This window comes from Ovis canadensis, chromosome X, assembly GCF_042477335.2.
Source record: "Ovis canadensis isolate MfBH-ARS-UI-01 breed Bighorn chromosome X, ARS-UI_OviCan_v2, whole genome shotgun sequence".
NCBI lineage: Eukaryota > Metazoa > Chordata > Mammalia > Artiodactyla > Bovidae > Ovis > Ovis canadensis.
Genome location: NC_091727.1, coordinates 50300531 through 50326492, shown reverse-complemented (window position 1 = coordinate 50326492; position 25962 = coordinate 50300531). Strand labels below are relative to the sequence as shown.

At 39.6% G+C, this 25962-nt stretch overlaps 1 protein-coding gene across 3 annotated transcripts in view; it reads left to right on the top strand.

The window, feature by feature from the left end:
- NBDY (negative regulator of P-body association) overlaps nt 1–25743 on the top strand; it is a 62961-nt gene extending 37218 nt beyond the window's left edge. The window contains exons 3-5 of one of the 3 annotated variants that reach the window (XR_011446130.1): nt 16910–17073; nt 21532–21580; nt 25505–25743. The gene's annotated coding sequence lies outside the window, so the exon portion shown is untranslated. The remainder of the gene's footprint in view (nt 1–16909; nt 17074–21531; nt 21581–25504) is intronic. The other 2 variants (XR_011446129.1, XR_011446128.1) reach the window with 2 other exon arrangements.
- Nucleotides 25744–25962: the final 219 nt, after the last annotated feature.

Sequence of the window (25962 nt, the reverse complement as noted above, 5' to 3'; positions counted from 1 at the left end):
CCCCATCATCACGAGCAGCAGCAGGACCAATATCCCAATATCCTCATCACCGTCGATAGTCCAGCTCATACAGCACCCAGCTCTGTTTCAGCTGGGCTCCTCATAACCTTGGCCACTTTGGGATAACCTGCAGGTGTAGCTAGGCTGTTCTTGACTGCCTTCACGTGAACACCAATAACCCTCCAGAGATCCTACCAGTAGGCTTGCAGTTTTTTCTTTGTATCTTCAGCTCCTCCTAGCCTCTCTTGCTTGTCTGCACCATGCCTTTTCCTAGGCAGCAACCCCTGTTTTCCCGAGGATCTGGTGGGACAGAGGCAAGCAGGTCCCAGGGAGGTCCAGAAGTTTTTGACCCCTTCTGTAATAAGGGGGAATCTTTCCATGAGTCTCGAGGGTCCAGAAGAGGCCACCAGGCTGCCTCCCTGCGTGGTACCTCTGAACACTCATTCTGTGCCCATGGGTGGGACTTTGGGGGATGGCATGGATCACACAGGTGGAATCTTTGGGAATGCTCCACTTGGCCTCGCCTACATTTGTCCACAGGTTTGCCATCTGGGTCTTTTCTGCCCACAGGCCTTGGTAGCCAGGCTCTCGCAGGCTTCAGTTCTACACCAGGGACCTGTCCGCACATCACCTTCAACCTTTCCAGGTACCCTCCCCCCGCTAGCAATCCTATTAATTTTTATCCTCTGGGAAGTAGGTGGAGTTTAGGGGGAAGGGAGAGAGGAGGCAGGCTTGGGGATTTGAGGGGTCAGGTGGCAAGAAGGGAGCTTGGTGGGTTGGTTTGCCATGTAGATCTCTCAGCTTCTCAACCTAACTGCTGACAGTAGCCTAGTATTCACCCTGGAAGCTCACCCCCACCCCAGGGGAATTATGGATCCCCCCCCTTAAACATACGCACGCACGCACGCACAGACACGCACGTATGCACATAAGCGGGCATGGCAGGCACGACAAGGGAATCAGGGCCTTTATCCAGAGAGTTTTGGGATGTGTGCAAAGAAGGAAAACACACAACCTGAAAGCTGACAGTTTCCTTTCATTCGGGGACCTTCCTGAGGGGTACAGCCACTCTGATAGCTCTGAGGAAAGGTTTCCCTAGAGGTAAGAGAGGAAGGAGCCAGCCTATTTTAGGAGTTTTTGTTGAAAAAAAGCAAAGAAAAAATTAAAACGTGGGGAACACTGAAAGGTTACTGCTAGTCCACTGCCCACCCCCCCATTCCAACCCTCCCCCACCCGCTCCCCCCACCCCAGGCCAGCGAAAGCCAGTAAACATACATATGTACATACATATATACACAGAAAACAGCCAGACATCTCATTCTCTGTGTGGGAAGGTTCCAAAGTCTGCGTCCATTGAAATCATTCCTAGATTCACATCTGAACTATCCAGGCCCTGTATCCTGCTCTTCCCCATCCTGAATCCCTCTCAGGGGGACACCTTTCGGGGCAGCTGCAGTGGCTGAGGGCAGGGCCACAGTCTTTGTTCATGGTAAAGGCCAGGGACATTGTTTGGTCCACGGGTGCAAGGGAAAGCAAGTGGTCACCGTGGCATGAGTGTTTAAGGATGTCATGCCCATGCCACCCAGTGCCTTGCGAGAGACCAGTGTGGAAGGCGATCCCGAGTCTCTTGTAAGTTCCTCAACGGTTCCTTTCTTTGCTCCTTTAAAGTCTTCCTAGGTGTGTAACCCAAACAGGAGGGAGCTCCAAAGGAAAGCAAATCCACATCCCAAGGATTTCCCACACTCGGAAGTATCTTAAGGACTCTTAGAACTGAGGAGTGGCAGTTTCAGACATTCTTCTACTTATGCCAAGCTGTCCCAAGAGATAGGCCAACATTTGAAATTGGTGAGAGAAACCAAACACACAGCAAACAACCCACTAAAACCAAAGTCACCACCTTCCTATCAGGTAGGACCTGAGGTGGATCTTTCCCAGGCATTAAACATCAGGACTTGTGGGACACTTACTTGGGGAAAATGCAGGGAGGAAGGAAAGAGGGCAGGGATTGGGACCAGCAAGTGGTGGAATCCCTACTCTCAGCATCACTTCACACCTTCCCCTGCCTTTGCCCAGGCTTACTTTCCTGAACTGGGGCACACACCCACACATAGGGTTGTATTCCTGAAAACAGCCTGTGCAGGCCCCACCACACCCCAACCCCCATGCTGGCACCCATTCCACCAAGTCTCGGCTGACCCGATGGTTGCCTTTCCTTCCTTGTTCCCTATCCTTCCTCCTTGTCCCTTTTCTGTCTGTCTTTCCACTTCCCAGTTGGGCACTAGGGCATCACAGAACAGGCCTCTCTCTGGATGGGGTTCAGCCCCTTGCCTACATGGCTGAGGCTCTGCCCTGGCTGATGGCTCTGCCCTGGCTGATGGCTCTTGTCAAGAGGCCACGGTTGGTTCCACCTACCTACTTGGGACACAGTGCACTGGAGACCCCCTTCACACTTCACCTCCATTGTGATTCTTTCTTGTGCTTTCAGTTTGCTCTCCAGTTTCAGCTCCTCCCTTTCGATTCTTCCCTGTGTCCTGAAGGCAGGGTGCCTGGGAGCATCAACACTGCCGACACTTTTACTTTTCCTGTGGGAGTGAGGGGCATTCCCTCACAACCTTCCTTTAATTGCCATGGGAGATTATTACCTCATCCCTCTGGTGTGTGCCCTTCACCTCCCACTTTTAACCTACAGTTCCCGGATTCCTCCCTAGCCTTTCTGAGCCTGGCGTGCATGCCCCGGGCTCTTTAGCCCTGACATGCTCAGGGCATCCAAACTTGGCCACGCCTCTCCTTTTGCCTTCTGGAGGCCTGCCAGGCCTACTGCCCGGGTGGTTTGGTTTGTCGGTCGGTCAGTCTGGAGCCCTGGAAGGCACTCAGGAGGGACCACTTCTGACAAGGGGCTGCCTGGCAGCATGTCCTTTGGCTTCCAGGCAGCTTGTGTTTCCCTTTCACTCCTTGTGTATGTTGTATGAGAGAAACAGTGAGGCGCCCTTGCACAGGGCCCAGGGGCAGGCAGTGTTGGAGCTTGGAGGTGGCATGGTCACGGAGGTGGTCTTCCCACTCTGACTTTCAGTTTCTCTTAGCTGGCCTAGTGTCCTCAGTGTCCTTGCCATTCTGCTCTTTGGTTAAGGGGTAGGTACAGGTGTAGGAGAAAGCAGTAAGTAGTGTGGTTCAGTTTCCACTCTTCCCCTGCATCATCGACATCTCCCTTCTCTGGTGGTGATCCCTGCCATCCTCCAGAAAACCCCCAAGAACTAAACATAAATACATATACACAATGGAGTATTACTCAGCCATTAAAAAATATACATTTGAATCAGTTCTAATGAGATGGATGAAACTGGAGCCGATTATACAGAGTAAACCAGAAAGAAAAACACCAATACAGTATACTAACACATATATATGGAATTTAGAAAGATGGTAACGATAACCCTGTATGTGAAACAGCAAAAGAGACACAGATGTATAGAACAGTCTTTTGGACTCTGTGGGAGAGGGAGAGGGTGGGATAATTTGGGGGAATGACATTGAAACATGTATAATATATAAGAAATGAATTGCCAGTCTAGTTTCAATGCAGGATACAGGATGCTTGGGGCTGGTACACTGGGATGACCCAGAGAGATGGTATGGGGAGGCAGGTGGGAGGAGGATTCAGGATTAGGAACACATGTATACCCGTGGCGGATTCATGTTGATGTATGGCAAAACCAATACAGTATTGTAAAGTAAAATTTAAAATAAATCTTCAAAAGAAAATAAAAATAAACATGAATAAAACTGAAGGAGTTCCACGAATTACTTGGCACTGAAACAGCAAAAGAAGCTCAAGGCTTGCAAAAATATCTCTTGACTTTGCACTCCTTATAGCTGTCATGCTTATGGGAGCTCTTAAAGTCCAGAGGTGAGCCAGTAGGAGCCTCTGCAAGTCGCGCCCTGCTCCCTTTAGGTTCCCAAGACCAAGGGTGTGAAGGAAACAATACACATTTCACTGTATTCTTACAGGCTGTTGCCTCCATATCCAGGAGCCTGGCTAGGCTGTTTTTTAAAATCATTTTCAATTTTTTACTTGTCATTGATCTATTCAGTTTTTCTGTTTTCCTGTTTCAGTCTTGATAGGGTGTACGTTTCTAAGTATTCATTTCTTCTGGATTGTTTATTTCATTCCCATATATTTGCTTGCAGTAATCTTTTATGATTTTTTTTAATTGTGTGGTTTCCATTTTAACTTCTTTTTTTTAACTTTCTACTTTTATTTATTTGAACCCTTTTTTTCTTGAGTCTGACCAGAAGTTTATTATTATTATTTTTTTATCTTCAGAGAACCAGCTTTTAGTTTCTTTTATCTTTTGTATTGTTTTCTTCATATATGTTTTGATATTTATGATTTCTTTCCACTAACTTTGTTTTTTGGTTGTTCTTTTTCTAGTTGCATTAGGTATAAAGTTAGGTTATTTATTGTGGATATTTTTGCATAAACACTAACTATTTTTCACTATTGTTTCAGCTATTACTTTCCTTTTTGGCAAAATATCCAACTGATTTTCATAAAAATTACAGAGAACTTCACCTTGAAATTTATTTGGAACACTCTATCATCCATTCCCAGAGTTAATTAATATCCTGTAAATAATCCCTTCTGCATAAAGCCATTGAAAGAAGTTTACAGTGTTGAAATTGTCATTATCCCTTGCACTTGCTAGGGTAACACTCATTTTACAATTGATAAAACCTAAGAGCTGAGTCTTGAACTTTATTTGCAACCTTTATGGAGATAACAACATTGTTATTCCTATGGTGTATAATCCTCATACATTACTACAGTCCATTCCTATTGGAAATAAATTCTTTACCGTAATGGATTCATCCAGTGTATTCTTTACTTTTCCAACTAATGAAAGTATGTACTCAATAGCTTTTTGCCTTTACTTGGGAGCGGAATCAATTTTCTGGACAGTAATGCTTCAGGGTTATACTGAGTGTCCTTATTCTTCGCACATCCTGTTGGCTGTTCTGGAAGACATAAAGTTCCATAGAGATTTTACTTTGTTTTCAAATACAGATGATATGCTTCTTTGCTCTCTTTCTCATGCCTCCTCACAGAAAGACAACATCCACTTGCTAAAGCTTTTAACATTTAAGTGTCATAATGCTGCAAAAGAAAAACTGCAGGTTTCCCAAATCCATGTTTGAGAAAGCTATCTTGAATGCTGCCTCCAAGGCTTGAATTCCTCAGGAAGGGTTTCTGATGTTAGAAAAAGGGTTTCAGCTAGATTTAGATAGGCTTTAAGTTGCCCTAATTTTTCTAAAACCTCATACAATGCACCAACACCAAGGTTTTCTCTGGTTAGTTGTTGCTGATATTGGATTGCAGTTTCTCTCTTATGGCCAAATGTCCATATTTTTACTCAGCTGTAACTATTTGGACCCAGTTTTATAGAACTAGATCATGAAGCTTTCAAGGCCTTAAGGTAGAATTTGATGAACCCACCTAAACTTGGGCATCCCAATTGTCATATTCTTTTTTTCCTTTCTCTATATGAAAAGATAGGGGATGCCCTTGAGGTAGTCACCTATAAACAGAGGATTCACCATAGATCCACAGGGTATTATAGCCAGCATCTGGATCCTGTGGCAAAGGGATACCCCATTTGTGTTAGAGTAATTATGGTCACTGCTTTTTTGGTGAACACCAATGAGAAAACTGTGAATTATTCTTTAACCTTTTTTGTACCTCTTGTAGCAGAAGCACTCCTGAAATCTAATCAGGCTCAACTTTTTCTCAAGTAGCTGCTTCACCTCCTGTGAAGTCCTTTTGTTTCCTGCCATCCACCTAAACGTTTTACATTGTAAGAACATTAACCCAACTATTCTTCCCTGCATCACCAACATATTCTTTCACAACTGTTTGATCCCTGGATCAGGAAGATCCCCTGGAGAAGGGAACAGCAATCCACTCCAGTATCTTGCCTGGAGAATCTCACGAACAGAGGATCCTGGCGGGCTACAGTCCATAGGGTCACACAGAGTCAGACATGAATCAAGCAGACTTAGCACGCACGTATGTCTTTTGATGTAAAATAATTATGGATATTATATACTTATTGCCATTTAATTACATGTTTTTCCAGTTGTTTTTTTGTAGTTCTTCCTTTTTCTGTATTTTGTAGTTCAATGATTTTCTTTAGTAGTATGCTTGCATTCCTTTCTCATTTGTTTTTGTGTATGTATCATAGATTTTTGATTTGTGCCTACCATGGGATTCATATGTGTTGATCTATTACTATATCTGCTTGTTTTAAACAGGTAGTGCTCGAAATTCAAGCAAGTACTAAAGGACCTAAATTTATTAATAGTACTATCTTCCACTATACTTTATGTTTTTGATGTTACATTTTATATCTTTGTGTTTGTCCCTTTACTGATTATTGCAGTTATATTTGATTTTGTGTTTTATTTTTAATTTTCATACTGGCTGATTTAAGAGGTGGAATCTTAGTCTTTGCCATATATTTGCCTTTAGTAGTGAGATTTTTCATTTTGTCTAGGTACTTCTAATTAATCCCTTTTCTTTTCTACTTAGATAATACACGTTAACATTCTTGTAAGGTGAGTTTAGTATAGAAGAAATCATTTATTTCTTCTCTGAGAATTTCTTTATCTCTTCTTCAGTTCTAAATCATAATCTTGCTGGGTAGATAATCCTAGGTTGCAGGTTTTTTTTTTGTTTGTTTTAGCACTTTAAATATTTCATGCCACTCCTTTCCACCTTGTAAAGTTTGTGCAGAAAAATCAGCTGATAGCCTTATGAGGGGTTCCCTTGTATATAAATCTATTTTTTTCTCTTGCTACCTTTATAATTTTTTTTTCTTTTTAAAAACTTTTATTTTATATTGAAGCATAGTTGATTAACAATGTTGTGTTTCAGTTGGATAGCAAAGTGATTCAGTTATATATAAACATGCAGTTATTATTTTTCATTTTCCCCCATTTAGGTTATTACAGAATATTCAGCAGCATTCCCTGTGCTATACAGTAGGTCCTTGTTGATTATCTATTTTATATATAGTAGTGTGTACATGTCAATCCCAGATGCCCAATCTATCCCTGCCCTGCACCCTTACCCCCTGGTAACTATAATATTGTTCTCTAAGTCTGTGAGTATGTTTCTATTTCATAAATAAGTTCATTTGTATCATTTTTTTAAGATTCTGCATGTAAGCAATAATACTTATATTTGGGGGGCCTGTAACGTCATAGTGAACAAGGGGACGCAACGGAGGCCGGCCGGAGCCGTTGCCGTCGCCATGACCCGCGGTAACCAGCGCGAGCTCGCCCGCCAGAAGAATATGAAAAAGCAGAGCGACTCGGTTAAAGGAAAGCGCCGAGATGACAGGCTTTCTGCTGCCGCCCGCAAGCAGAGACCTGGAACATCATCCTGAGGAAGGAGCTGAGGCCCTGAGAAGGAAGGCTGCAAGACCTAGATTTATGCTCCCTCTTCCTCATTCTTCCTCAGTTTGTGCCTAGGCTTGAAAGTTGGCCCAGACCCTGCTGCTGACGGAGTTCCTGTGGTTAGCTGCTCTCAAGTGTTCACATTCTCTTCTGTCATTCCTCATGGAATGAGAGTAGATGTTCTCTTCCCATTGCGTTTGACCTCAACATCAGGATTAAAACTTACGGTAGTCTCTGTGCGCCTTTCTTCCCATGCCCTGGTTTGTTCTAGGGTTCTGGGCTTCTTACATCCCTGTACCCAGGGGTGGACGCCTGTTTTCCTTTTTGTTGCCAAAGGCAGTACCAAGTAAGTCTTTGGTCCCCTTTGGTCTTTCCCTGCCCCCCTCTCTACCATGAGAGCCAGGAATGAGCTGGTGCCACCCTGTCTGCTGGATTAGCAGTGATTCCTGAGCTGCTGACTTGGAATCAGGCTCTTGAGCTGCGTTGAAGAAGTAATGGTAGCTCCAGTGAGTCAGATACTCTGCCCAGGGAATTAGGGTGTGTGTGGCCACTTTTTTCAAGTCAGACATACTACTGACTTCAACTTAAAGGGAGGTAACTTCCCATTGTGTCTTTGAGGAATCTGTTGGGCTGGACAGCTCCTGTGAGTTAAGACTAGGGATACACATTCAAGGGAACTCCAGTTTGTTTAAAGTACCTAGATTGGATACTTGTCATTTGGCAATACTGACACGATGACAGTATCGCCTGAAGAGAGGATGCTGGGGGTCCGGGGTGGGGGACCGACAGAATGGTGGTAGTAGCAGCCCCAGATAGAGGAGTACACAGGCCCAGCATGAGGCAGCCTTGACCCAGAAGGTAGCCCAGCTACCTGTGATGAAGGTCTTTTCCAGCTCTGCTCCCTCATAGCTGTGGAACCAAAGTCTCTGGTTAGAGAGTCTGCAGGGCCGTGACTCAGAGCTTAGAGCTATCCTACTGCCCCACCAAAGAATATGGTAGACTTGTGTGTCTCGGGAGAACTCAGGACTGGCCTTGAAGTGCTCTTTTCCCTAAAACAACTAGGTTTTTGGAAGAGTATCCCAGGCCCCCCTCCATCCTACCTGAACCAGTTGGTGAGGGTAACCATGACATAAAGTGATGCAAGGAAGAAGACGAAGTGGAAAGCAGAATAGCTGTAGGAAAGCTGCTGGACTTGCATTGGAGGAGCTGGAGAGGTCTCTTGGTCAGCTGGTCTCGCAGCCACACCTCTTGGCCCTGGAGAGAGAAAAGAACTGCTGGTAGCAGAGCTGCTGAAATACCTCTTCCCTTCCCCAGCCTCTTTCATGAAGGCATTTGCACCCTTTGGCATTCTTCAGAAATCTACACTTACGGATCCTCACTTGACACTTGCCTTCCTCTGGTGCCACTGTTTCAGGGCAGCAGAAGCAAGAGTGAGGGCTTCTGTAAGATGAAAGGCAGCATGTTTTGGAAAAAGAATGTCTGGGAAATAGTACAGGGAACTCTTTAAAAAGATGGGTGTGGTATGACAAGTGGAGGCACACCTGGGTTCAAATTCTAGCTCCAGTATATGACTGGCTATGGGAACTTTGGTAAGATGTTTAACCTTCTGTGCCTCAATTTCTCCATTTGTAAAATGGAGCAAACACCTACCTCACAGGGTTGTTGTGAGGACTAAATTAAATGAGATTGTGTATGTAAAAAAATAATAATAAATAATACTTATATTTGTCTTTTTCAGGCTGACTTACTTCATTTAGTATGATAATCTCCAGGTCTTATTGCTTAAAATGGCATTATTTTGTGCTTTTTAATGGCTAAGTAGTATCCCCTTGTACATGTGTACCACATCTTCTTTATCCACTTTGGCTGATGGACATTTAGGTTGCTTACATATCAGGACTGCAAAGAACATTGTGTGGATATATCCTTCCGAACCATGTTTTTCTCTGGATATATGCCTAGGAGTGGAATTGCAGTAGCATGTGTTGGCTCTGTTTTTAGTTTTTTGAGGAACCACCATATTATTTTCTACTGTGGCTGAACCAATTTATATCCCCTCCAGCAGTGAAAGAAGGTTCCCTTTTTACCACACCCTCTCCAGCATTTAATGATGTAGACTTTTTAATGATGGTCATTCTGACTGTTGTGAGGTGATATGTCATTGTAGTTTTTTTTTCTTTTTTAATTTATTCATTTTTAATTGGGGCATAAATGCTGTAAAATATGGTGTAGTTTACTGCCATACATCAACATGTTTAAGCCATAGGCCTACATATGTCCCCTTGCTCTTGAACCTCCCACTCACCTCCCACCCTATAGCACCCCTCTAGGTTGTCACAGAGCACCAAGTTTGAGCTCCCTGGGTCCTACAGCAAATTCCCACTGGCTATCTATTTTACATATAGTAAAGTATATGTTTCAATGCTACTCTTTATTTGTCCTACCCTCTCCTTCCTCCTTTCTGTCCAAAAATCTGTTCTCTAAGTCTGTGTCTCCATTGCTGCCATGAAATATGTTCATGAGTACCATATTTCTAGACTGCACATATATGTGTTAATATATAATATTTTTTTACACTTTCTGACTTACTTCACTCTGTATAATAAGCTCTATGTCATCCACTTCATTAGAACTGACTCAAATGCATTCTTTTATGACTGAGAAATACTCCATTGTATATGTATGTACCACAGCTTCTTTGTCCATTCATTTGTCAGTAGACATCTAGGTTGCTTCCATGTCCTAGCTATTGTAAATAGTGCTGTGATGAATATTGTGGTACATGTGTCTTTTTTTTAATATAAATTTATTTTAATTGGAGGTTAATTACTTTACAATATTGTATTGGTTTTGCCATACATCAACATGAATCCGCCACAGGTATACACGTGTTCCCCATCCTGAACCCCCTTCTCTCCTCCCTCCCTGTACTAGCCCTCTGGGTCGTCTCAGTGCACCAGCCCCAAGCATCCAGTATCATGCATCTAACCTGGACTGGTGATTTTGAATTATGGTTTCCTCAGTGTATATTTCCAATACTGGGACTGTTGGTTCATGTGGTAGTGGTAGTTTTATTCTCAGTTTTATTGGTGTAAAGTGGTACCTCATTGTAGTTTTGATTTGCATTTCTTTAATAATGAGCACTGTTGAGCATCTTTTCATGCATTTATTAGCCATCTGTATGTCTTCTTTGGATAAATGTCTGCTTATCTGCTTAGGGATTTTGCCTACTTTTTTTATTAGGTTGTTTGTTATCCTGGTATTGAGCTACATGAGCTGCTTGTATATTTTGGAGATTAATTCTTTGTCAGTTCTTTCATTTGCTTTTCTTGTATTCTGAGGGTTGTGTTTCCACCTTGTTCATAGTTTCTTTTGCTGTGCAAAAGCTTTTAAGTTTAATTAGGTCCCATTTGTTTATCTTTATTTCCATTACTCTAGGAGGTGGGTCATAAAGAATCTTGCCATGATTTATGTCAAGGAATGTACGGCCTATGTTTTCCTCTGAGAACTTCATAGTTTCTGGCCTTATATTTATGTATGGTGTAATATTAGGAAGTTCTAGTTTTATTCTTTTACATGTAGCTGTCCAGTTTTCCCAGCACCACTTATTGAAGAGGCTGTCTTTTTTCCATTGTATGATCTTGCCTCCTTTGTCAAAGATAAGGTGCCCATAAGTGCATGTTTATCTCTGGGCTTTCTATCTTGTTCCATTGGTGTATATTTCTCTTTTTTGTGCCAGTACCATACTGTCTTGATGACTGTAGCTTTGTAGTATAGTCTGAAGTCAAGAGAGTTGATTCTTTCAGCTCTGTTTTTCTTTTTCAAGATTGCTCTGGCTTTGTTGTTGTTGTTCATTTGCTCAGTCTTGTCTGACTTTTTGTGACCCCATGAACTGCAGCATGCCTTTCTTCATTTCAGATCTTGTGTTTTCCGATACAAATTGTGAAAAATTTTGTTGTAGTTCTATTTTGGAAGTTCTAGCCATAGCAAGCCAGAGAAGGCAATGGCAACCCACTCCAGTACTCTTGCCTGGAAAATCCCATGGATGGAGGAGGCTGGTAGGCTGCAGACCATGGGGTTGCTAGGAGTCAGACACAACTGAGCGACTTCACTTTCACTTTCATGCATTGGAGAAGCAAATGGGAACCCACTCCAGTGTTCTTGCCTGGAGAATCCCCGGGATGGGGGAGCCTGGTTGGCTGCTGTCTCTGTTGTCACACAGAGTCGGACATGACTGAAGCGACTTAGCAGCAGCAGCAGCAATAACAATCAGAGAAGAATAAGAAGAAGCCAGATTGGAAAAGAAGTAAAACTCTCACTGTGTGCAGATGGCATAATAGTATACATGCTGGTGCTGCTGCTGCTAAGTCACTTCAGTCGTGTCTGACTCTGTGAGACCCCATAGACGGCAGCCCACCAGGCTCCCCCATCCCTGGGATTCTCCAGTCAAGAACACTGGAGTGGGTTGCCATTTCCTTCTCCAATGCATGAAAGTGAAAAGTGAAAGTGAAGTTGCTCACTTGAGTCCGACTCTTAGCGACTCCATGGACTGTAGCCCACTAGGCTCCTCCATCCATGGGATTTTCCAGGCAAGGGTACTGGAGTGGGGTGCCATTACCTTCTCTGCATAGAAAATCCTAAAGATGAAGGAAACCAAAAAATTGCTAGGTCTAATCAGTGAATGTAGCAGTTACTAGATACAAAATTAATGCACAGAAATCCCTTGTATTCCTATATACTAACAATGAAAAATCAGAAAGAGAAATTAAGGAAACAATCTAATTCACCATTTCTACAAAAGAATAAAATACCTAGGAATAAACCTACCTAAAGAACTGTATGCAGAAAACTATAAGATACTGATGAAAGAAATAGGAGACAACACTAACAGATGGAAAGAGACACCATATTCTTGGATCAAAAGAATCAATATTGTAAAAATGACTGTACTACCCAAAGCAATTTATAGATACAATGCAAACCCTATCAAACTATAAATGGTATTTTTCTCATTGTAGTTTTGGTTTGCATTTCTCTAACTGTTAGTGATGTTAAGCATCTTTTCTGTGCTTCTTGGCCATCTGTTTGCGTTCTTTGCAGAAATATCTATTTAGGTCATCTGCTTTTTTTTTTTTTTAACTGAGTTGTGTGTGTATGAGATTTACTGAGCCGCATGAGCTCTTTGTAAATTTTAGGGAATAATCCCTGTTAGTTGCTTCATTTGCAAATATTTCTTCAATTCTTTAGTTTTCCTTAATGATTTCCCTATCTTTGCAAAAGTTCCTGAGTTTAATGAGGTCCAAATTGTTTCTTTTCATTTTTCTTTTCATTTTTCTAGGAGGTGGGTTCACCAAGATATTATTGCAGTTTATGTCAAAGAGTGTTTTGCTTGGGTTTGCTTCTAAGAGTTTTATAATATTCCACCCAACTTTTAGGTCTTTCATTCATTTTAAATTTATTTTCATGTAGGGTGTTAGTGAGTGTTCTAATCTCATTCTTTTACATGTAGCTGTCCAGTTTTTCCAGCACTTATTGAAGGGATTGTCTTTTCTGCATTGTATATTCTTAACCTCTTTTGTCATAGATTAATTGGCCATGGATGTGTGATTTTATTTTCAGCTTTCTTTTTGTTCCATTAATCTATTTTTTGGTTTCTATGTCAGTACCATACTCTTTTGATAACTGTAGCTTTGTGGTAGAGTCTGAAGTCAGGGAGCCTGATTTCCTCCAGCTCTGATTTTCATTCTTAAGATTACTTTGTCTCTTCAGAGTCTTTCATACCTCCATACAAATTTTAATGTTTTTATTCCAGTTCTGTTAAAAATGTCATTGATAATTTGATAGGGATTGCAATGATTCTGTAGATTGTTTTGAGTAGTATAATTATTTTGACAATATTGATTTTTCTGATTCAGGAGCATGGTATATCTTTTCATTTGTTTGTGTCATCTTTAGTTTCTTTCATTGGGATCTTATAGTTTTCAGCATACTGGCCTTTGCCTCAGACTGGTTTAATCCTAGACAATTTACTGGTTTTGATATGATGGTAAATGTGATTGTTTGTTTTATTTCTCTGTCTGATCTTTCATTGTTAGTATATAGAAAAGCAACAGATTGTTTGTATTAATTTTAAATCCTGCAGCTTTACTCAGTTCATTGGTGAACTCCACTAGTTTTCCGATGCCATCTTTTGAGATTTTCTATGTATAGTTTAAAGCCTTCAACAAACAGTGACAGTTTTACTTCTGATTTTCCAATTTGCAATGATTTTATTTCTTCTTTTCCTCTGATTGCCTTGGCAAGGACTTCCAAAACTATTGAATAAAACTGATGAGGGTGGTCATCCTTGTCTTGTTCCTCATCTTAGAGGAAATGCTTTCAGCTTTTCACCATTGAATATAATGTTAGCTGTAGGTTTGTCATATATGGCTTTTATTATGTTGAGGTAGGTTTCCTCTATATCCACTTTCTAGAGAGTTTATCATAATTGTGTGTTGAATTTTGTCAAAAGGTTTTTCTCTATCTTTTTGCATGATCATATGGTTTTTGCTTTTCAATTTATTGATACAGTATATAACATTGGTTGATTTGCAAAATCAATATTTAAAAATATTTGTATCCCTGAGGAAAATTCCACTTCATCATGGTGTCTGATTATTTTAATGTATTGTTGGATTTGGATTCCAGTATTTGGTTGAGAATCTTTGCATCCATATTCATCACTGATATTGGCCTGTGATTATCTTTTTTGTGTTATCTTTGTCTCGTGTTGATATCAGGATGATGGTGGACTCATAGAATGAATTTGGAAGTATTACTTCTTTTCAAATTTTTGGAATAGTTTCAGATGGGTAGGTGTTAACTCTTCTATAAATGTTTGATAGAATTAACCTCTGAAACCACTTCTGTTCATTGGAAGTTTTAAAGTCATACTTTCAATATCAGTACTTGTGATTGGTCTATAAGTATTTTCTAGTTCTTCTTGGTTCTGTCTTGGGAGACTACCTTTCTAAGAATCTGTCCATTTTTTCCTGGTTGTCCATTTTATTGACTTACAGTTACTTGTAGTATCTTATAATCCTTTGTATTTCTGTGATGTCCATCGTAGCTTCTCCTTTTTCATTTCTAATGTTATTGATTTGAGCCTTCTCCCTCTTTTCTTGATGAATCTGGCTATAGGTTTATCAGTTTTGTTTATCTTTTCAGAGTCAGATTGTAGTTTCATTGATCTTTTCTATTGTTTTCTCCATCTCTATTTCTTTGATCTCTTCTCTAATCTTTATGATTTCTTTCCTTTTACTATTTTGGGGTTTTGTTTTTTTCTCTTCCCCTAGTATCTTTAGGCATAAGGTTAGGCTGTTTATTTGAGATTTTTCTTGTTTCCTGAAGTAAGGTTGTATATAACTTCCCTGTTAGAACTGCTTTGCCACATCCCATAGGTTTTGGATAACTGTGCTTTCATTTTCTTTTGTCTCTGTGTATTTTATTTTATTTTTTATTTTTTTTCTCTTTTTTTTTAAATTTTTATTTTTACTTTATTTTACTTTACAATACTGTATTGGTTTTGCCATACATTGACATGAATCCACCACGGGTGTACATGCGATCCCAAACATGAACCCCCCCTCCCACCTCCCTCCCCACAACATCCCTCCGGGTCATCCCCGTGCACCAGCCCCAAGCATGCTGTATCCTGCATCAGCCATAGACTGGTGATTCGATTCTTACATGATAGTATACATGTTTCAATGCCATTCTCCAGAATGATCTAATTTGGTCTCTGTGTATTTAAAAAAATTTTCTTTGATTTCTTCAGTGATCCATTGGTTGTTTAGTTGTATATTGATTCCCCTCCATGTATTTGTAGTTTTTACCGTTTCTTTTTCCTTGCAGTTGATTTCTAATTTCAATAATTCTGTGATCAGAAAAAGATTCTTGATAAAATTTCAATTTTCCCACTAAGTCCAAAAGACCTTTGTTTACATCTGTGTCTCCTTGCTGCCCTGTAAGTAAGATCATCGGTACCACCTTTCTAGATTTCATATATATGTGTTAATATATGGTATTTGTCTTTCTCTTTTTGATTTATTTCACTCTGTATAATAGGCTCTCGGTTCATCCACCTCATTAGAATTAACTCAAATGAATTCCATTTTATAACTAAGTAATATTCCATTGTGTATATGTACCACAACTCCCTTATCTATTCACCTTCCAATGGACATCTAGGTTGCTTGCATGTCCTGGCTTTTGTAAATAGTGCTGGAATGAACATTGGGGCACATATGTATTTTTCAATTCTGATTTCCTCAGCGTATATGCCCAGTAGCAGGATTGCTGGGTCATATGGCAGTTTTATTCCTAATTTTTTAAGGAATCTCCATACTGTTCTCCATAGTGATTTTATCAGTTTATATTGCCACCAACAGTGTAAAAGTGTTCCCTTTTCTCCACACCCTCTCCATCATTTATTGTTTATAAACTTTGATTATGGCCATTCTGACCAGTGTGAGATGATTCCTCATTGTGTTTTTGATTTGCAGTTGTCTAATTATGAGTGATGTTGAGCATCCTTTCATGTGTTTATTAGCCATCTGTGTGTATTCTTTGGAGAAATGTCTGTTTAGGTCTTCTGCTTACCTTTGATTGGGTTGTTCATTTTTCTGGTATTGAGCTGCATGAGCTGCTTGTATATTTTGGAGATTAATTCTTTGTCAGTTGTTTCATTTGCTATTATTGTCTTCTCTTCTAAGGGCTGTCTTTTTACCTTGCTTATAGTTTCCTTTTTTTTGTGCAAAAGCTCAGTAGTAGAAGGAGAGTGTGGGATGATTTGAGAGAATAACATTGAAACATAGATATTACAATATGTAAAATATATGACCAGTGTGAGTTTGATGTGTGAAGCAGGCCACCCTAAGGTGGTACTCTGTGACAACCTGGAAGGATAGGGTTGGAAGAGAGGTGGAGGGGGTTCAGGATGGTGGAGACACATGTATACCTATGGCTAATTCATACTGATATATGACAAAACCATCACACTTTTAATTAGCTTATATATAAAATAAATATTTTAAATGATTTCAACTTTCTTAAATTTACCAATGCTTGATTTGGGTCCCAAGATGTGATCTATCCAGGAGAATGTTCTGTGTACAATTGAGAAGAAAGTGTATCCCTCTGCTTTTAGATGCAATATCCTAGAAGTATCAATTAAATACATCTGATCTAATATGTTATTTAAAGCCTGTGTTTTCTTATTGATCTTCTGTGTGACTGATCTTCCATGATGAAAGTGGGATGTTAAAGACAAAAGTGCCACTACTATTGTGTTACTGTTGACTTCTTGTTTAATGGCTATTAGCTTTTGCCTCATACATTGGGATTCTATGTTGGGTGCATGCATGCATACTCAGTTGCTTCAGTCATGTCTGACTCTTTGTGATCCTATGGATTGTAGGTTGCCAGGCTCCTCCATGGGATTCTCCAGGTAAGAATACTAGAGTGGGTTACCATGCCTTTCTTCAGGGATCTCTCCCACCCGGGGATCAAATCCAGGTCTCCTGCATCTTCTGCATTGCAGGTGGATTCTTTATGTTGAGCCACTGGGGAAGCCCATGTTGGGTGCGTATATGTTTTCAATTTACAGTCTTCTCGAATTGACCCCTTGATTTTTATGTAGTTTCCTTCTTTGTCTCTTGTAACAGTTTATTTTAAGGTTTATTTTGTCTTATGACAGCATATATGTGGGTCTTGTTTTTGTATCTATTCAGCCAGTCTGTGTATTTTGATGGAACATTTAATCTAGTTACATTTAAGGTATTTATTGATATGTATGTTTCTGCCACCCTTTTGTTAATATATATGTTTGCATTGCCATTTTGTTAGTTTTGTTAATTTTTTTCAATTTGTTTTGTAGGCCTTTTTCTTCCCTTCCTCTTTTGTTCTCTTCTGTTTTGATTTGATGATTAAACTTAGTTTTGTGTTTATAGTGTTTGTTTTCTTTTTTGTATGTATATCTAGTATGGATTTTCAGTTTGTGGTTACCATAAAGTATTAATATAGCAGTCTGTATATAAATGGGATTGTTTCAAAGTATTGGTCTTTAATTTATTTTTTAATTGAGGGATAATTGCTTTACAATATTATGTTGGTTTCTAACATACAACAATGCAAATGAGACTTAACTATATATATATATATATATATATATATATATATATATATATATATATATATATAACTTCTGCAGTGCAGAAGACCTGGATTTGATCCCTGAGTGGGGGAGATCCCCTGTAGAAAGGCATGGCAGTGCACTCCAATATTCTTACCTGGAGAATCCCATGGACAGAGGAGCCTGGCAAGCTATAGTCCATAGGATCACAAAGAGTCAGACATGACTGAAGCAATGTGTGTGTGTGTGTGTGTGTGTGTGTGTGTGTGTGTGTGTTATCTCTTGAGCTTCCCTCCAACCCCATGCCCCATCCCACTCCTCTAGATCATCACAGTGCCAGACTGGACTCCCTGTGTTATATAGTAGCTTCCCATTAGCTATCTATTTTACACATGGTATTGCATATGTGTCAATGCTACTTTCTCAATTTGTCCTATTCTCTCCCTCCCCCACTGTCCACAAGTCTGTTTACTACATCTGTGTCTCAATTCATTCCATGCAGATAGGTTCATCAGTACTGTTTTCTAGATTCTACATGTATGGTTTACTGTATGATATTTGTTTGTTTGTTTTTTTCTTTCTGACTTCCTTCATTCTGTGTAACAGGCTATATGTTTACCCATCTCAGTTCAACTGATTCACATTTATTCCTTTTTATGGCTGAGTGATATTCCACTGTATATACGTATCACGACTTCTTTGTCCATTCATCTGTCAATTTACTTCTGTGTTACTTTCATGTCTTGGCTATTGTAAATAGTGCTGCAATAAACACTAGGGTACAGATGTCTGTTTGAATTGTGGTTTTCTCAGGATATATGTGGAGAAGAAAATGGCAACCCACTCCAGTACTCTTGCCTCGAAACTCTCATGGATGGAGGCGCCTGGTAGGCTGCAGTCCGTGGAGTCGCTAAGAGTTGGACACGACTGAGTGACTTCACTTTCACTTTCCACTTTCATGTGGAGAAGGAAATGGCAACCCACTCCATTGTTCTTGCCTGGAGAATCCCTGGGATGGGGGAGCCTGGTGGGCTGCCATCTATGGGGTCGCACGGAGTTGGACACGACTGAAGCGACTTAGCAGCAGCAGCAGCAGCAGCAGCAGCAGCAGCAGCAGCAGGAGGGTATATGCCTGGTAGTGGGATTTCTGAGTCATATTGTAGTTTTCTAAGGATCTCACATACTTTTTTCCATTGTGGCTGTATCAGTTTATGTATATTCTTACCAACATTGCAAGAGTGTTCCCTTTTCTCACATCCTTTCCAGCATTTATTATTTGTAGATTTTTTTTTTGATGATGGTCATTCTGTTTGTGTTTTAATTTTAAATACATTTCCAGTATCCTGCATTTGTACTCTCCCCTCACAATTGCTTGTTTTTATATCATATTTTTGTGTAGTTAATTTCCTAACTTTATTCTTGTCTTTATCCATCAACTTTTTCATTTGTAATGGTCTTACTTTTTGTAGTGGACTTTTCTATTTACAGAATTTCCTTTAACATTTGTTGCAAATGTAGTTTGGTTTTGCTGAATTCTCTTAACTTTTTCTTGTCTATAAACTTTTGAGTTCTCTGTTGCATCTTAATATGCATCTTGCTAGGTAGAATATTCTTGGTTTGTAGGTTCTTCCCTTTCATCACTGTAAATATACCATGCCATTCCCTTCAACCTGCAAAGTTTCTACTGGGAAATCAGCTGATTACCTTATGGAGTTCCCTGGTATGGTATTTGTTGCTTTGCCTTTGTTGCTTTTAATATCTTTTATTTGTTTTTAATTTTTGTCACTTTGACTAAAATGTAACTCTCTGTTCCTCCTTGAGTTTATCCTGCCTGAGGTTCTTTGTGCTGCTTGTACCTGGGTAACTATTTCCTTTCCCATGTGGGGAAAGTTTTCAGCTATTATCTCTCCAAGTATTTTTTCAAGTCATTTCTCTCTCTGTTCTCCTTCTGGGATCCCTATAATGCCAATACTCATACATTTAATGTTGTCCTAGAGGTCTCTTAGACTGTCGTTATCTTTTTCTCATTCTTTATTCTGTTCCACAGCAGTCGTTTCCACCATTCTATCTTCCAGCTCACTGCATTTCTGTTCTTATCACTCAGTTCCTCTGATATTGATTCTTTCTAGTATATTTTTAATTTAATTATTGTATTGTTCATCTCTTTGTTTTTTATTTATTTTTATTGAAGGATAATTGCTTTACAGAGTTTTGCTGTTATCTGTCAAACCTCAACATGAATCAGCCATAGGTATACATATATCCCCTCCCGTTTGAAACTCCCTCCCATCTCCCTCCCCATCTTACCACTCTAGGTTGATACAGAGCCCCTGTTTGAGTTTCCTGAGCCATACAGCAGATTCCTGTTGGTTTTCTATTACATATGGTAATGTAAGTTTCCATGTTACTCTTTCCGTACATCTCACTCTCTCCTCCCCCTCTCCCCATGTCCATAAATCTATTCTCTATGTCTGTTTCTCCACTGTTGCCCTGTAAATAAATTCTTCAGTACCATTTTTCTAGATTCTGTATATATGTGTTAGAATACGGTTAGAATACGGTATTTATCTTTCTCTCTCTGACTCACTTCACTATGTATAATAGGTTCCAGGTTCATCCACCTCATTAGAACTGACTCAAATGCATTCCTTTTTATGGCTGAGTAATATCCTATTGTGTATATATATCACAAGTTCTTTATCCATCATGTGTTGATGGACATCTAGGTTGTTCCCATGTTCTAGCTATTGTAAATAGCAGTGAACAATGGGATACACTTGTCTCTTTCAGTTTTGGTTTCCTCAGGGTATATGCCTAGGAGTGGGATTGCTGGATCGTATGGTGGTTTTATTCCTAGTTTTTTAAGGAATCTCCATGTCATCTTCCATAGTGGCTATATCAATTTACATTCCAACCAACAGTAAAAGCGTGTTCACTTTTCTCCACACCCTCTCCAGCATTTACTGTTTGTAGACTTTTTGATGAGGGCCATTCTGACCAGTGTGAGGTGATATCTCATAGTTTTGATGTGCATTTCTCTAATAATGAGCAATGTTGAGCATCTTTTCACGTGTTTGTTAGCCATCTGTATGTCTTCTTTGGAGAGATGTCTGTTTAGGTCTTTTTCCCACTTTTTGATTGGGTTGTTTGTTTTTCTGGTATTGAGTTGTATGAGCTGCTTGTATATTTTAGAAATTAATCCTTTGTTAGTTGTTTCATTTGCTATTATTTTCTCCCATTCTGAGGGTTGCCTTTTCACTTTGCTTATAGTTTCCTTTGTTTGCTTTTAGTCCTTCTGCATCTTTGTTAAACATTTTTTGCATCTTCACAATCTGTACCTCCACATTCTTTTCCTGAGATTTTGGATTATCTTCACTATCATTACTCTGAATTATTTTTCAGCATATTGCCTATTTCTACTTTATTTAGTTGTTCTTCTGGGGTTTTATCTTGTTCCTTCATTTGGGATATATTCCTCCCTTCATTTGGGATATATTCCTCTTTCATCTTTTTTTGTCTAACTTTCTGTGATTGCAGTTTCTTTTCTGCGAGCTGTTGGATTGTACTTCTTTCTTCTATTGTCTACATTCTGTTGGATGAGGCTGTCTAAGGGGCTTTTGCAGGCTCCTTGGTGAGAGGATCTGGTTCCTTCCTGCTCGTGGTTGGAGCTGGGTCCTGTCTCTCTGGTTGGCAGAGCTCTGCTCAGGAAGGCTTTACCAAGCCTGTGAGCTGATATGTGGGACTCTATTTCCTCCCTGTTGGTTGTTTGGCCTGAGACATCCCAGCATTGAATCCTACAGGCTGTTAGGTGAGGCTAGGTCTTGAGTAGAAAACGGTGTTCTGCAGGAAGGCTTGTACCAATGAGTACTTTCCAGAACTGTTGTCTACCAGTGTCTTTGTCATTGCAGTGAGTGACAGCCACCGCCAGCTCCACAGCAGACCCTCCAATACTAACAGGTAGGTGTGATATAGTCTCTTATGAGGTCACTGATTTTTGCCCATGTGTCCTGATACTCACAGGGTCTTGTTTTCCCCCTCCAATAGTGCAGTTTTTCTTTCTTCCTGTCTCATGGAATTCCTGTGATCACCCTCACTGTCCATCAAAGCCAGATTCTCTGGGGTCTCCTTCTCTTGTTGACAGAACTCCAGGCTGGGAATCCTGATGTGAGGCTCAGGACTTTGACTCTGTCTCATTGCCACTTCTATTTTGTGTTTGGATACTGGGTACCAATTTTTGGTAGATTCCTGTGTTTTTTTCTCGATTGTTCTTTAGCAATTAGCTGTGATTTTCGTGTTTTAATGAGAAGGCGTTGCTGATGTCCTCCACTCTGTCATTTTGTCAGCCGTCTGTATAGCCTTTATCAAGGTCACTTTGGCAGTACATATGAGGCTTGTTTTGGGCACTACATGATGAATAGACCACACTGGCTGCCAGAATTTTATAATGTATATGAAGGTTTTAATTGGGTTCAGTTTTGTATATAGATCATCCAGATAGTCCCAGAAACATATTATGCTCACAAGACCGTATCCTTGGAGGATCTTCTAGTGGAGGGATCACAAGTGGATGCATATTCCTGGGATAGAGAGAAAGAAGGGGCCTCCAGCAAGATCTTCCAACAGTTTCATTCACTCCGTGACCTAGAATTATTTATCTTTGACTTTAGCCATTTTAATTATGACTGTGTCTTGCTGTGGGTCTGTTTGGGGTCAATCTTTGTTTTCCTATACCTGAATATCTTTCCTTTTCCAGGTCTGGGAAATTTTCTGCTATAATTTTATTAAATGCATTTTTACCTCCTTATCTATCTCTTCTCTTTCTGGGACCCCTATAATGTGAGTGTTTGTATGCTTGATGTTATCCCCAAAATCTCTTAATCAGTTTCCATTTTTTTTAATTTGTTTTTCTTTTTCCTGTTGTGTTGTGCTGCTGATTTCTATTCTAAATACATTCTTCTGTATCACCTAGTTTGCTGTTCATTCCTTCTAGTGTGTTTTTTATTTATTTTATTTTTACTTCTTAAAAAAATTCAGTTATTTATTTTTGTTTATGCTAGGTCTTCATTGCTTAATAGGCTTTTCTCTAGTGGTGTTGAGTGGGGGATACTCTAGTTATGGTACACAGGCTTCTCATTTTAATGGCCTCTCTTGATGCAGAGTATTGGCTCTAGGGTGGATGGGCTTCAGTAGTTGCAGCATGTGGGCTCAACAGTTGTGGCTCTGGTTTCTAGAGCACAAGCTCAGTGATTGTGGCATGCAAGCTCAGTCGTCCTTGCAGCATGTGGGATCCTCCCAGACCAGGGGTCAAACCCATGTCTTCTGCATTGGCAGGTGGATACTCTACCACTGAGTCACTAAGGAAACCTTATTCTTTACTTCTGACTGATTTTATATATATATATATATATTTTTTTCTGCTTCCTTGTTAAAATTTTCATTGTGCCCATCTATTCTCTTATCTAATTTAGTTAGCATTGTTATTACTAATGCTTTTAATTCTTTATCTAGTAAATTGTTCATTTCTATTTTATCGGTTCCTTGTTTTCTTTTTCAATTGAAAAAAATTCTTGTCTTCTCAATTTGCTTATTTTTCTCTGTCTCTATGAAATTAAGTAAATCAATTATCTTGAAGGGATGTCCTTATATGTGAGTCTATGTGTGACCAGTAACTTTGGTGATAGAGCTAGATTTGATATGAACACAAGTCACATCTCTCCTCAGGGTATGCTAGCATCTATCATCATGGTAGAAGATGGGGCTGGAGAGTCGGGCTAGGGCAGAAGGCAGATGTGAGGAGGGACTTTCCCTCTGTTCAGTGACTGTCCCCACCCTATTAGGGGTTGGGTCAGATCTCAGGTTGCTGGAACAGAAACCCTGAGGGTTGAGTCTGAAGTACTTCAGTTCCCTTGAAGTGTGTATTCTTCTGCTTTCCACACAGGCTCCCTTAGCCCCAGAGAAGAGCAGTGCTGGGGCAAGAGGTAATGGTGTGGGTACTGAACAAGGGTCAGTGCACAGAGTATGGTATGGCAGTCTGGCCACTTTCAATAATCTGGTCTTCCTGTGATGTGCTATCTGTGCTATCAACCACAATGGTTGCCCAGTCCCTGCTCAGACATGCTTAGTGTCTGAGTCACTGTGGCATCTTATAGCTGAGCTCTTTCTTCATTTCTGACTGCTTTTGCTTTAGTGGGGAGCTTCAGTGTGAGCCAAATGGGGCTAGAGTGTTTGCTTGATTCAGGCTGGGGCACACACCAGATTGGTCACAGGAAATGAGTCAACAATCTGTGTGGTTTCAATTCAACCTTTCCTGCCAGTGTTTGGGAGCAAGCAAGCATTCAAGTGCTCATCACAAAGAGTCAAGGCTTCCCACAGCCCTCTTGTTAGTCCCACTGAGCCTCCAATCAGCCAAGGGGGCTCTTCCATTTGTCAGACCCCAGGGGTGGGTCATCTAGTATGTTGCTCAAACTACACAGTCTCCAGTGAATAGACTATACGTGTATAGTCTCTGTTTTCCTCTGAATCTTCTCCCAGAGGCACAAGTCCTAATCTGATCATTTCCCTTCCTACCCAACTCTTCATGTATCTTTCTTACAACCTTGATTGTTCAGGAGTCTTTTTGCTAGTATTCAGTTAGTTTTTAGTGAGAATTTTTTTCCACTTGTAGATGTATTTTTGATATGTTCATGGGAGGAGGGCCACATCCTCCTACTCCACCATCTTGATTTGAGTCCTTAAAACACTTTTATTATAACACAGAAATACAAATAACTTGATAGAAAAATGTTCAAGGAACAGACAGTTCTTAGAAGGCAAAATATTAATGACCAATAATGATCATTAATTAACTTCCTTATTAATCATAGAAGTATAATTCAAGATATCATTTTTAGCACATCACATTTGCAACAATCAAAAATCTATATAATCTGTTTTAGGGAGGATGTGGTGATATATACACTGGTTATGAGAGTGTGTATTTTTATATTAGCAGCATTAAAACTTTAAAAAGTGTGTACTCTTTGACACATAATTTAACTATGGAGTCTATGGGAAAATTCTTACATATAGACAAATATGCTTTTTTATTATAAAGAAAAATTTCAAAGATAGAAATTCCTTTTGAGAGAGGAATGACTGTTCTGTCATGCAGTATAATATTGTGAGCTGTTGAAATATGTAGATAGATATATTTTGATAAAGAAAAATCATGATATTTTATTAAGTGGGTTAAAGTAAATTAAAACAAATTGCAGAATGAACTAATTTATATTCAAACTGTCTAAATTTTATATTACTGTAAGTACTATCTTTATGAACATTTAAATGCATAGAAAAGGATTTAGAAAGAACTGATACCTGTGATTTCTTTTAGAAATAAAACTGAAGAAAAGTAGAAGTTTGGTGACAAGGATAATTTTGTCTATGTTGTTTGAATTATATACTGTTCAATTATAAACATGTATTATTTCTATAAATAAATACAGATTTTCTGGAGAATAAAAGAACGTGTTGATGGGTAATGGGGTCATAATGGGGCCAGTTGATCAATTATGGCAGTCTAAAAAAAATAAGTAATACAGAGGTAGACATCCTCGAACTTTTCTGAGGGAAAAATGCCTTGGGTAATGGAGACATCTGGTCTATGTGTCAGATAAATCTTCATTGTGCAGGCAAATTTACATCAGGTATAAATAAGATGCCCGTTATCAGCATCTTATGACTTTGATTTAATGTTTATGAAGAAATACACTAATAATTTTGCTTCTCTTATAATCTAGAAGGAAAGGTAGGATGTTACCTTCTCAAGAGACATATCTAATCTGGATGATTATTACATTTCTCAATATAAATGAATAAATTGCCCTCTTTTATATCTTTCAGTCTTATGATATAATCATCAAAATTTCACCTCCTGTATTTGGATGGATTCTGGGACATGACCAGTAGATCTCTAAAACTGAAGACCCCAGCCTGGATTGTGGTGACCTCATCAAAGCAAATAATGCCTGTGTGGTGGTCCTGCAGCAGCCAGTCAATGCTCTCTTTTGGTGACACTCAGTCTTTGCTGTATAACTGAATTCTTATAAATCCATTAAGTTTCCAATAAAGTTTTTCTCTCATTTGCTGTTAGTTCTATATGACTGCGATCTAGTAAATTTTGAATTTTCAGTAAAGGTTTCATAGTAATTCCAAGCATCAGGAAAATTGGTATCAAAGTATGAGCTTCTTCCTAAGAATTACCATTCACTCATTCTTTATTGTGTGAAAATACCAGAAGAATGAGGGGGGAGGATTGAGGGGAAATGTGAAAAATAATTAAATTCCCAGCACATTCTCTT